Source organism: Rhinopithecus bieti, unplaced genomic scaffold, assembly GCF_001698545.2.
Source record: "Rhinopithecus bieti isolate Rb0 unplaced genomic scaffold, ASM169854v2 scaffold_10347, whole genome shotgun sequence".
NCBI lineage: Eukaryota > Metazoa > Chordata > Mammalia > Primates > Cercopithecidae > Rhinopithecus > Rhinopithecus bieti.
The window spans coordinates 3,746,736-3,760,550 of NW_016806836.1; the positions used below are offsets into that span (position 1 = coordinate 3,746,736).

At 45.4% G+C, this 13,815-nt stretch overlaps 1 long non-coding RNA gene across 2 annotated transcripts; it reads right to left on the reverse strand.

Annotated features, from left to right (window-relative positions):
* Positions 1 to 2,020: 2,020 nt before the first annotated feature.
* Positions 2,021 to 13,784, reverse strand: LOC108533389 (uncharacterized). 2 transcript variants are annotated; one of them, XR_001886721.1, is made up of 5 exons: positions 13,698 to 13,784; positions 9,739 to 9,855; positions 9,015 to 9,112; positions 7,102 to 7,362; positions 2,021 to 2,900 (listed from the first exon to the last, which is right to left on the reverse strand). It is a non-coding gene; the product is annotated as an uncharacterized LOC108533389 (long non-coding RNA). The 2 variants fall into 2 exon arrangements; XR_001886722.1 differs by lacking the exon at positions 13,698 to 13,784 and adding an exon at positions 13,422 to 13,690.
* Between the last annotated feature and the right edge of the window lie 31 nt (positions 13,785 to 13,815).

The window sequence follows — 13,815 nt, forward strand, 5'->3', positions numbered from 1 at the left end:
CCCAAACACCACTGGTGGGAATGGAATCCAGGAATTCTGCCTGTCCATCAAATATTACAATCTGTGTTACCAGCAACTTCACTTTAAAATACATTTACAAGAGTACAAACTTGTTTGACAAGCATTTTAATGCAGCACAATTGGTAGTATTTTAAACATTGGTAATAACCAGGCCAGGTATGGTGGCTCACGCCTGTAATCCCAGCACTCTGGGAGGCTGAAGCAGGTGGATCACCTGAAGTCAGGAGTTTGAGACCAGCCTGGCCAGTATGTTGAAAACCCGTCTCTACTAAAAATACAAAAATTAGCCAGATATGGCGGTGCACGCCTTAATCCCAGCTACTCGGGAGGCTGAGGCAGGAGAATCACCTGAACCCGGGAGGTAGAAGTTGCAGTGAGCCGAGATCGCACCACTGTATTCCAGCCTGAGTGACGGTGAGACTCTGTCTCAAAATAAATAAATAAAATAATAACAATTGGTAATAACCCAAATCAATACATTAAATATATATGCCTGTAAAATGCCCAGATAGTGAGAAGAGTTTCTATGTCTTTTTTTTTTTTTCTTCTGAGACGGAGTTTCGCTCTTGTTGCCCAGGCTGGAGCGCAATGGCGAGACCTTGGCTCACTGCAAACTCCGCCTCCGGTGTTCAAGTGATTCTCCTGCCTCAGCCTTCTGAATAGTTAGGATTACAGGCATATGCCACCATGCCCGGCTAATTTTTGTATTTTTAGTAGAGACAGGATTTCACCATGTTGGCCAGGCTGGTGTTGAACTCCTGACCTCAGGTGATCCACCCGCCTCGGCCTCCCAGAGTCCTGGGATCACAGGCATGAGCCACCGCGCCTGGCCATGTCTTTCTTTCTAGAATAGAAAAATAGCTCTGATGTAGCAAGGTCTTAAAATTATGAGGGGGATAAGTTGAGATGCAGTATAGAGGACATTTTAATAAAATTTAAAGAACAAACTGTATGAACAAGTGCACGTGTACATGTACTGAAAAAGTATACACAGAGAAATACACATGGGTTTAGTTTATTTAAAGCCTGGAACCAGGTGTACTAAACCACAAACAGTGGCTGTCTCTCTGCAGAGCAGAATGGAAGGGCAGGGGGAGCACATAACAATTTTCATTTCTACTTTAAGTATTTCAGCACCATCCCAATACTGGATATATTATACTCAAAGGAAAAGAAATCATTCTACCACAAAGACACACGCACCCATATGTTCATTGCAGTGCTTTTCACAATAGCATAGACATGGAATCAACCCAGGTGTGGATCAACAGTGGATTGGATAAAGAAAATATGGTACCTATACACCATGGAATATTAGGCAGCCATATAAAAGAATGAAATCGTGTCTTTTGTAGCAACACGGATGCAGCTGGAGGCCATTATCCTAAGTGGATTAACATAGAACCAGCAAACAAAATCATGCATCACGTGTTTGTTGTTGTTGTTGTTGTTTGTTTTGAGACGGAGTCTTGCTCTGTTGCCCAGGCTGGAGTGCAGGGGTGCAATCTCAGCTCACTGCAACCTCCACCTCCCCGGTTCAGGTGATTCTCCTGCCTCAAGTCTCCCAAGTAGCTGGGACTACAGGTGCCCACCCCACGCCTGGCTAATTTTTTGTGTTTTTAGTAGAGACAGGGTTTCACTGTCTTAGTCAGGATGGTCTCGATCTCTCAACCTCGTGATCTACCCACCTTGGCCCCCAAAGTGCTGGGCGTGTTGTTACTTCCTTTTTTTTTTTTGAGGCGGAGTCTCGCTCTGTCGCCCGGGCTGGAGTGCAGTAGCCGGATCTCAGCTCACTGCAAGCTCCACCTCCCGGGTTTACGCCATTCTCCTGCCTCAGCCTCCCGAGTAGCTGGGACTACAGGCGCCCGCCACCTTGCCCGGCTAGTTAGTAGAGACGGGGTTTCACCGTGTTAGCCAGGATGGTCTCGATCTCCTGACCTCGTGATCCGCCCATCTCGGCCTCCCAAAGTGCTGGGATTACAGGCTTGAGCCACCGCGCCCGGCCACATGTTGTTACTTCTGAGTGGGAGCTAAACATTGAGTACACATGGTCATAAAAACGGGAACAGCAGACACTGGGGAATACAAGAATGGAGAGGGACGGAAGGGCTGAAAAATACTACTTATCGGGGACTATGCTCACCACTGGGATGACTAATTCATTCGTACTCCAAACCTCAGCAGCCCACAATATACTATGTAACAAACCTGCACATGTACCCCAATCCTAAAATAAAGGTTAAAAAAGAAAAATTTCAGCAACACTTGTTTCATCTTACAAGGGCACTGTAAAATAATAAAGATAACAGTTAGATAGGGAAAGAAAAAAAGGGAAAAAGAAAAGAACCCTCATTGGAGTCCTGTTCTGCCCAACCCTGGAGTTACTAAGTTAGCCCAACTTAAGGGGTCGCTTGAGCTCCAGACTTTAAAGCCCCCAAGGCAGCATCATCTACACCACCTTATCAGATCCTCAAAGCAATTCTTCTAAGTTGGTAGACCGGGATAGTTATTTCCATTCTGCAAATGGGGAAACTGAGACTCAGAAAATACAGTGACTTGCCCAAGGGCTGAGAGGGAATGTGTTCCCCAGCTCTCTGGAGTTCCAGGCCGCTGCTCCTTCTGCTGCAACTCCCCAAGTAACAGGAACAGGTACAACAATGGGCCTTTACAATCAAGGGCCAAACACGCAACCATGTTCAAGCTTGCGCCTCAACTCCTTCAATTCCTCGTCAGCTTTTATTCCTTCAAAGCTGGTATTCATCTTTCTAAAGTAATTTTCATACTTCTGGCTCTTTTCTGAAGGTAGCACGCTTTAGAAAGAGCAGGGCTTGAGATCTGTCACTCACGAGCTCAAATGCCTTTGCCTCTCTGGGCCTCATCTGCAAAATGGAGATAAACGTATGTAACTCCCAGAATCATTGAGGATCAAAGCAGTCATGTGTGAATGCATTTTGTAAAATACAGAGCACTGCGGAATATTGATTTTACTTTAACAAAATAAAACTCTAGCCCTCTTTCTGGGAGGTCAGGATACTAGTAGTAGGGTAACTTAAAGTGTGAGTACACTGAACGGGAATCTGAAGTTGAAACAGACACAAGTATTGGCAATATCAGTTGGGAAGGTCACACACAGATTTCAGATAATCAGCCAGTCCAGCTAAGCTTGTACCTTACCTGAGTCAGATTTCTTTAAAATCTATTACTGGGCTTTGGGACTGTGCTGTCACCAGGGAGGGAGGCCACATGCTAAACATCTTAAAGCAGGGGCAACAGAGAAACAGAAAAACCAACGTATTGGCCAGGCACGGTGGCTCACACCTGTAATCCCAACACTTTGGGAGGCCGAGGCGGGTGGATCACTTGAGGTCAGGAGTTTGATACCAGCCTGGCCAACATGGCGAAACCCTGTCTCTACAAAAAGTACAAAAAAGATTAGCTGGACATGGTGATGTGAGTCTGTAATCCCAGCTACTCGGGGGGCTGAGGCAGGAGACTTGCTTGAACCCAGGAGACGGAGGTTGTAGTGAGCCGAGATGGTGCCACTGCACTCCAGCCTGGGCAACACAGCAAGACTCCATCTCAAAAAAAAAAAAAAAAAAAAATTTCCAGCACTGAAATTATATTTCCACCCGCAGGAAAACAGACCAGGCAGGAAACAGGTGAATATGTCCACCCAGGGCTTATGGGACTGTTAGCTAATTTAAGAACATTGTAACAGGCAGCATAGCTGGGAGCACCTTGGGCATGGGACCTACTCCCACCATCCCAGGGACATGTAGTAAAATCTGCCTTGTAAATAAATAGCAACAAAGGTGAACTTTAAAAAAAGCTCGCCTCGCTGCCTGAAAGGGTGTGGTGAGGACAGCCCTAATATACACACTGCTGAGAGTAAACGGTTGAGAGCTTTCCTTTGAAGCAATTATCAGTGTATTGCCGGAGACTTTAAACTGTTTGTACCTTCTCACCCAGGAGTTCCAGGTGTAAAATTCTACTCTAAGAAAATAATCAGACAAGGATTTTTGGTTTAGAGTTTTTTATTACAACAAACACCCACACACACCCCTAATTGTCCAGAAACAGGTGAATGGTTAACTACAGAATAAGTTATGAATATATTTAAATGATGGACTATTATACAGTCATTAAAATAATGTTTTGAGTAATATATTATGAGATTAAAATGCTCATAATAGTAAATTGAAGAAAAGCAGGATATAACACACATGCCCAGTGTATGAGGCTGTTCATGCACTGATATAAATAAATGCCTGAGTCTGTGTCTTTATAAAGAAAACAGGTTTAATTTGTTCTTGGTTCTGCAAGCTGTACAGGAAGTGGGGTGCTGGCATCTGCTTCTGGTGAGGCCATAGGGAATTTACAGTCATGGCAGAAGGCAAAGGGGAGCCCGTGTGTCACATGGCAAGAGCAGGAACAAGAGAGGGGGGAGGTGCTGCACACCTTTGAACAACCAGATGTCCCGTTAGTTCACTCATCACCACGGGGATGGCGCCCAGCCAAGCATGAGGAATATGCCGCCATGATCCAAACGCCTCCCACCAGGCCCCACCTCCAACACTGGAGATTACAGTCCCACATGAGATTTGGAGGGGACAGACATCCAAGCCAGCTCACACAGTGTACCAGCAGTTAAAATGCACACACTTAAAATACTAATGATAATAGTAGCAGTGGCTAATATTGTTGGATGCTGTATTAGTCTGTTTTGTGATGCTATAAAGGATTATCTGAAACTGGGTAATGTATACAGAAAAGAAGTTTGCTTGGACCACAGTTCTGCATGGCACCAGCATCTGCTTGGCTTCTAGTGAGGTTCTCAGGCTGCTTCCACTCATGGCGGGACGCGAAGCGTAGCTGGCCTGTGCAGATAACACAGCCAGAGAGGGAAGCAAGAGAGAGGAGGTGGGAGGTACCAGACTCTTTCTAACAACTGGGCCTGGGGTGAACCCATTACCATGGGAGGGCACCACACCATTCCTGAGGGATCCACCCCCAAGACCCAGACATCTCCCATCAGGCCCCACCTCCAACACTGGGGGTCACATTTTGACCTGAGATTTGGAGGGGACAAATATCTAAGCCATTATCAGATGCTATGAGCCAGGCAGTGTTCTACCACATTGGTCATTCCATTCTCTCCCAGCCCTCTAAGGGAAGCCTATGATTACCATCATCATCTCCATTTTTCCGAGGAGTAAACTGGGCACAGAGGCTTGGGCAGTGTGCCCAACGCCACACAGGGGGTGGGCATGTGAGGCAGGGCTTCTCAGAGTCAGTGTGGCTCCTAGGCACTCTGCAACACCATGACCAAATGCTGCCAGGGGACCTCCTCAAGAGGGGGCCAAGTCGAGTGCTTCTGAGGCAAAGGCCAAGCCCCTCAACTGAGTATCTCAAAGACAAGACCGCCTCCAGCTCGCAACCAGAAAGACCTGGGCTCAAATCCGGCATAGATCCTTCTGACCTGTGTGAAAGCAGCAAGCCACTTTCCTCTCTGAGCCTCAGTTTCCTCATCTGTAAAATGGGGATAAATAATAGTGCCTGCCTCCCAGAGCTAACCAGGGGATAAAAAAGATAAGGTGCCTGAGTCTTTATATTTTCTAAATTTTCTACAGAGGTATATTTTTCTTTTGTTAAAACTATTTTTTATTGAAAAATAATATATTAACACATTAAAATATTTCCAAAGTTTGGGGGGGAGGGTATTAAATAACCCAGGAGCCAGACGGATGGGAGGAGGTGAATTACATTCGATTTGATTCAATTAAATTGGAAGGGACTGGGGAAAGGCCAGGAGACCAGGCTTAGAGGGAAAGATAACCTGCTGAATTAGAAACACATCATGTTTCACCAGGTGTCAGAGGGACATCCACGTAGGCGACTGACTAGGAGGACTAGTGGACACAGAGGCGTGGTGTCGAGGAGACACACAGGCTACAGATATGAATGCCGTATCAGCAATAGGCAGACGTGACCTGAAGCTATGGAAGACATTGACTGTTTCTGCCTGCCCTTTCCCTCCACCCCTTTTATGGGTGACAGCAACCCACTTTTCCCTTTGGAGAAGTACCCCACCCCTTTCCACACAGTCTTGGTGAGACAATCAAAGTGTCCTGCCATCCAAGCAGTGGGCACATCTGCCAAGACAGGTGTAAAGGAGGATATTTCTTGAGATAAAACCAATGCACTTCTGTTGTGGCTAATTCCTAATTCCTAGTTAGCCTGCAGCTCCCTCCAGCCAGTAAGTCAATGAGAGTCGTTGCCTGGCTCTGTTTTAAATTAGATTTTCTTGAGTCCACAGCGTGAGACATTAGTGTTAAAATGTGACTTCGTTGAGGCAGAAAAAGTTTTCTTAACTTCCAAAATCTTCCTTTCACAGAGCAAGAAGACAACTTGAAGATTAAATTATTACATATATGTACAAATGTCATCCACAGGGTAGATTCTTAGACTTGTAATTTTGGTAGATATTGCCCAAATCAACAGGGCTGTCAATTTCACAATCCCACTGGTAACGTACTAAAGGGCCTGCTATTTATTCTCCCGACTCCCCCACCTCCAGCCCCATCCACAGGGCATGCTGTCAAGCTTTGGGATTTCTGCCAATCTGACAGGTTAAAAATGGTATCTCTGCATACTTTCAATAAGCACTTCTCTTTGAAGACTGAGACTGAGCACCTTTTCATACGTTTAAGGGCTATTTGTATTTCTTTTGCTGTGAACCATCTGCTCATGTCCTGTGCTCACTTTCTCTATTTGGCTGCTGCTGCAGAAGTCCTTAACCAGTCGTTTGTGGCTTTCTCAGAGGAAGGGAGGAAGGGCTGTCTTGTGACTCAGATAAGGTTAAGAATTGTAGGGAAAAGAACAGCTCACCCTAACCTGACACCTATTTTGTGGTATACATAGAGATGTTTAAGTTTTAAAAACTTTTAATTGAAGTTTAGTTATACACACAAAAAAATGTACATATACTACATTACAGCACACACTCCTATAACCAACGTCGGATCAAGGAACAACATTACCAGCACCCCAGAAGCCCCTCTCAACACTCCCAATCCTTACCATGTGGAGATTCTTCTGCAGCGTTATTTCTTGATTCTATTCTAAAGGCAAGTGATCCACAAATCCAGGGTCTTCCACAGTTTTGAAGCCACGGTGAAGGGCTTTACCATTGGTGAGGAAAGAGGCCCTGCGGTCCTAGGGCTCCCTCTGCTGGTGATCAGCAGCTACCTGGAGCTCTGAGGATTGACTGGAGTCTTGGAAATCAAATCGGCACACTGGCGCATGGCTGAGGTATCACACAGTCCTCCTTCACTCTCCATCCTGTTAACATTTCGGGAAAGCAACTATCAAAACAATAGACCACACTAGCTTGGGGGCTATGAAGAGAATGACAAGAAAGAGCAGCGAATTCCCGCTTCCCAAACCTTGCCTATTCCCCACCCACAAAAACAGGAGGCTGTTGTGAAAGGTCCTGCTGCTCAAATCAACTGTCAAAGGCATCGACAGTCCCCAGTCATGTTTCTAGAAAGCTAGTAGACAACTGGAATTATTTGCTGAGATGACTGACTGACTGATGGACTCCCTGGCTCCTGTGCTAGGTACAGAGATACAAAATGCAGCTCCTATTCAGGTGGACTGCATGCGAAGTCCCATGGGACAATGGCGTTGGGCCATTTAACCCACACAGGGGAGCAGGGGTTGAGGGAGGGAAAGTCAACGTCATAGGTTCTTCTTGCCCTCCAGAAATTTAGAATCTAGCAGGAGATACAAGAAATGTTTGGATAAAGGGCTGAAAATAAGTTCAGGAGGGACCTGAAGAAGCTCCAGGTGAAATGTTACTGTGGTCCTAGAAACAGGGAGGGGACCTGAGCTGACAAAGTCGACGGGTGGTAGACAGAGGAGCTGGAGGCTCTTCAGTTGTAGGGAGGGGCAAAAAACAGATGCCCAGAGAAGCCAACAGGCCGACAGTGGACTCTCATGGTAGAAGAAAGTGGGGAGGATCGCCACCACTGAGGCAGGTCCTTAGGGTTGTGGGTCCAGGAACTCCATTTTTGTCAGGGTACCCAGAGCCAAACAAATTCAAGGGGATGGACTGTCTGTTGACTGAAGGTCTATAAGCCCGGTGCAGCATATTCATTTGCAGAAGGGACTATGTCCTTCCCACAAGTGGAATGCTTGTTTGCCTTCCAGGGCTCCCTTGTTTCTTTCCTCTGATTATTTCCCACCCTCTCCTTAAGGGTCCTGTCCTTTCCTGTGGCTTCAATGGCCACCTGTATGCAAACTCCACAGTCTTTACTTCCAGTCCCCACTTCCCATGTGAGCTTCAGAACCATGTATCTTCCTGCCTGCTGGACACCTCCACGTGGCTGCGCCACGGATCTCTCAGGTTCACTGTGTCCAAACTGAGTTAATTTAGAGAAATATCAGCACAGAGAGGCAGTGACAACACAGATTATACCAGGTTGCCTGGGTTCAAATTTTAGCTCCGCCGCTTGTTAGCTGTTGTGACCTCGGCGAGTTACTACTCTTTGCTTCGGTTTCCTCATCTGGAAGACGACGGTGATAATGGTAATCTTATAGGATTGTGGTGATAACTAAAATGAGTCTTCTGATACATAGGAACAGCTATGAAAGTATCAGCTCTTATATGCTGGGTGCAGTGCCTCAAGCCTACAGTCCCACCACTGTGGGAGGCTGAGGCGGGCAGATCACTTGAGTCCAAGACCAGCCTGGCCAACATGGCAAAACCCTGTCTCCACCAAAAAAAAAAAAAAAAAAATTAGCCAGGCATGGTGGTGGCACACGGGGGTGACTGAGGCAGGAGAATCATTGAATTAGGGAAGTGGAGGTTGCAGTGAGCAAGACTGCACCACTGCACTCCGGCCTCGGCAACAGAGCAAGACTCTGTCTCAAAAAAAAAAAAAAAAAAAAGAAAGAAAGAAAGAAAGAATAAAAGAAAGTATTAGCGTTACTATGATTCTCCATTTAAATGTTCTTCCTCTGCTCACTGTCAGCTGGGTTCAACAGAGTTTAATTGAGATGGGCACCAATATCCATTCAGTTGCTCAAGCTGGAAAGCAAAGTATCATTGTCAGCTTTCTCTCACTGCCCATCCTGTTCATAGTCAATCTCTCCCTGAGGCCTGATCTACACAACTTTTCAATCGGCTCACTTGTTCTCCATACTTAGGGCCACCTGCCCCTTTGATCACCATCATCGCAGGCCTGGATCACCATGCCGGCTCACGCTGAAACCAGCCATCCTTCTAAAATAAATCCAGTCATTTCTTTCCATAGCTCCTACAGTTCTTAGAAGGAGAAACCTCAGGATAAATCCCTTGCCGCAGCCTTTGGGACCTGATTCCTGCTTTCATCTGCACTTGAAACTTGTATGTTCAAAACCAAACCCTCCCACTCCCCAAACCTAGTCTTCCTGGATTTCCTTCTTTAGTGAAGGGGGCCACCTACTGGCTTGGCTCAGGCCAGACATCTCTGCTCAGCAGGCCGCCGAGCCCTGCTGGTCTCACCATCCTTCAGCCATGGTTCCCATTCTGGTCTTCCCTCAGATTATTTTGAGTGTCTTCTAACTGGTCTCTCTTACATTCCCCACCCTCTCCATCTACTTTCTAAGAGTCTACTAGAATGATATAAATTGCTACTAAAAATAAAAAAATTAGCAGAGCATGGTGGTGCTCACCTGTAATCCCAGCTACTCAGGAGGCTGAGGCACGAGAATCAGTTGAACCTGGGTGGCGGAGGTTACAGTGAGCCAAGATTGTGCCATTTCACTCCAGCCTGGGTGACAGAGCGAGACCTCAAAAAAAAAAAAAAGTTTCAATAGTTTCTGGCACACAACACTCAATGCCTTCCTTTAACAAGTAATTACTGAGCGCCAACTACGTGCCACATAGAGTTCAGGCCCTGGGGATACGTGGTATTTTAATCAATTCCAAGACACCATCATTTTAAAGACTCACCGCTTACTGTAGGTACAAGAAAGAAAAAAAAAATACTACCAACTAAACTAGAACACACTGGCGATTATAAGACACATCTAGATGTTCTAACTGCTATTAATAAATTGTGGGAAAATGTGCATCTTTGATTCAACAGAAATAGTGACTAAAAAAAAAGACACAAAGTCCCTGTCCTCGGGTAGCTTCTATTCTAGTGACAGGACCAAAAAATAACTATACATTGTCAGGTAGTGATAAGTGCTAAGATAAAGCAGTGTAAAGGGATACAGAGGGAAGGGGGTGCTGGGGAAGCCAAAGAAGACCCCCCTGGGGAGCTGATATGAGCAGAGACTTTGAATGACGGACGAGATGAACTGTGGGTAAACAATGCTCCAGGAGGGGAAACATCACATACAAAAGATCTGAGATCTGAGAGGGAAATATGCCTGCTGGGTTCAAACATATGCAAAGGAAGTGTAGCTCGAACAGTCCTAGGCCCTGGGTAGCCAATTTCCTCAAGTCCAGTGGTATTTTCCAGGTGAAAGCAGGTATCCCTGGTCTAGCTGGGTACATACAGGAGGTGAAGGTGGGGAGGCTAAGAAAAGCAATGTAACTCAGCGATCAGCAGGGTGGATAGCCAGACTGCCTAGATTGGAATCCCCGTTCTGCCACTTACAAGCTATGTAACCTTGGACAAGTTATCTAACTATTCTGAGCCTAGTTTCCTCAGCTGTAAAATAGACATCATAAAAGTACATTTCACAAATTGGTTATGAAGATTACATGAGCTAACAATTTGTAATCAAGACAAATAATCATTATCACTACCTTCTATCCCAAAGTCATTTTCATTTTCATTTTAACTGATTAATTAATTAATTAATTAATTTTTTGAGACAGGGTCTTGCTCTGTAGCCCAGGCTGGAGTGCCATGGCATGATCTCGGCTCACTGCAACCTCCACCTCCTGGGTTCAAGTGCTTCTCATGCCTCAGCCTCCAGAGAAGCCAGGATTACAGGCATGCACTACCACTCCCGGCTAATTTTTGTATTTTTGTTTATTTATTTTTTTTTAGGAGAGATGGGGTTTCACCATGTTAGCCAGGCTGGTCTTGAACTCTTGATTTCAGGTGATCCACCCGCCTCAGCCTCCCAAAGTGCTAAGATTACAGGCGTGAGCCACCATGCCTGGCCTACCCCAAGTCATTAAGAAAAGTATATCGAGGTAAGAAATAAATTAATTTGAGTCTTAAAACATAAGAACAGAATATTTTCCAGATTACCAACTGGTAGGATGGCAGTCACATTGTTAGGGATATAATTTTCTTTATTACTTTGAACTTGGCTTCTCCAAAGTTACTTTTTAAGAGAAACTATTATCTTCCTATATAAATTGTTCTTACAGTATAAATTCATGGAATTCTCTCCTACTAAAGTATGTACAAGACACTTGTAACAAGAAGGAAGCACTATTAGAGTAATTTTACATCTACCACAGCTTTTTAATTAAATGGCATTACCATGTGCATTAATACAAAGTTGATTTCTTGAATATAAAGTCCACACACAAATTCAGGCTTTTTTCCCATGGTTAAAAAGACCCGGAATTGCTGGTATAGGACACTGATCTGGCTTTTTGTTCACTCAGATCCACCCCATTTTGTTGCTTTTCTATCTCATTCCAAGTCATGATGTACCACACCGTGAGCCAGTCCTATCTATAATGACTTAAAACTTCAGGCCACGTCAGGTGTGTGAGTTAACAGGTTTCGGTATTCACAAGAGGTTCTCATCTTCCAAGTACTCCCTGAGTAATGAGTCATTCTTGGAAAGCATCTAATGCTTAATGATGGAGATGTGCTTACACAAAATGAAATATTGTAACTTTTTAGTTTTTAGTATTTAATATAATTAGGGATGGAAAGCAGGTAAAATGAGAATTCACCAAAACTATATTTAGCACCTACTAACCCCCAGGAACTGTGCTAAGCTCTGGGAACTCAATCAGGATTCAGACAATTCTTTCCTCTCAAGGATATATGAGATTTTTTTTTTTTTTTTTGACAGTTTTGCTTTGTTGGCCCAGGCTGGAGTGCAGTGGCGCAATCTCCGGCTCACTGCAACCTCTGCCTCCCGGCTTCAAGAGATTCTCCTGCTTCAGCCTCCCGAGTAGCTGGGATTGCAGGTGCATGCGCCACCATGCCCGGCTAACTTTTTGTATTTTCAGTAGAGACGGGGTTTCGCCCTGTTGGCCAGGCTGGTCTCAAACTCCTGACCTCAAGTGATCCACCCGCCTTGGCCTCCCAAAGTGCTGGGATTACAGGTGTGAGCCACCGTGCCCGGCCTTCTCAAGGATATATGAGATTTTATCTGAAGTTATATTTTGAAGTGGCAGCTTAAAAACATGTATTTGGTCTTGATACATTTCACTTGGCAAGGTCTGAGAAACTAAAATGCATCATATTTCCCGCCTTTTCTTTTCCAAGAGATGTTGAGAAGGGCAGTTTAAATACTGACTTACCAGCACTGTGAGACAAAGGACGAAGGGGCTAGAACAAGTTATCTAATCTCTAATATAATCTAATGCTATCTAATTAGCATCATTAGCTTACAATGAACAGTTTTCTTTCATCCCGTCAGTTACTGAACCTCTGGTATGAACGTCGAGAATTTAAAATGTTTTACCCAGGGCCAACTTCATGCTTCACGTTTAACAACGTTATACAATAAATTGTTAGATTTCATTTACAGACATAGGCCAGGCATTCCAAAGACTGGCTGCAGTTAAGCTGGACACAGTTCAACTATCTTCGGCAGCCTATCTAGTCAGTTGACTACAACTAAGGTATTGGGGAATGAGGGTGGATGGGGCCAGTTTTGGTTCAGGGAAAAACCCTCACTCTAGGGGTGGGCCACAATCAACGCCAGCCAACTCTATTGAGCAAAATCATCTGTTCTCATGAAGCTTTGAGAAGTGCAGACGTGGAGCTGGAGACTGGCAGGCGAGGAGAGGCACAGCTAGATTAGCAGAACCAGTCCTGGTGATGAAGCGGGTGGCAGCTGTTGCACAGATCACCTTTTCCCGCCTGCCATCTGAGCAACATTCAGAATCAGAAAAATGTAAAGAACCCTAAAATTCACCTCCTTTGGTGAAATGCCTAAATCTTTTTGCAAAATTTGGTGTGTAGGTGCATTTCTTTGGCAAGAGGGTCTACAGTTCTTACCAGATTCTCAAAGGAGTCTACTCCTGAAAACACGAGATTCACCGATAAGATTCAACTTCCTCACTTACTAGATGGAAAACTGAGAGGCCCAGAGGAGGAAAAGCAGTTGCCTCAAGATAAACACAGCGATATCAAAACCGAGGCATTTCAATTCAGTTCTAATTCCGGCTTCACACTATTGACCCTGGCCACGTCCAATACCTCTTCGCTTCTCTGCAGGCCCTGAAAGATCACCAGGAAGCGAGGGTTGGTGTCCGAGTCCTGTAGAGGTCGCAGGCAGTCCAGATTCTAGCATCACAGAAACTCTGGCCAAGCGCTCAGCCGGGGATTGGCTGCCATAAAGACCCCCGCACGTCCTCGCCCCCGCCCCGCGGAATTCCGCTGCATAGGTGACTCCAGGTAGAGGACCAAGCACCAGGAGATGCCGGGACGCTAGAGGCAGAGGACGACTGCGAAGAATGACACCTATTCACTCACCTGACAGAGAGGAGGAGGCAGGCACGCCCCAAAAGCTGGTCGGGAGCAAATCCACTTCACTGGGAGGAGGCAAACCGAAGAATAACAGGAAATTACGTAAGGCGCACGTGCTTCCGAG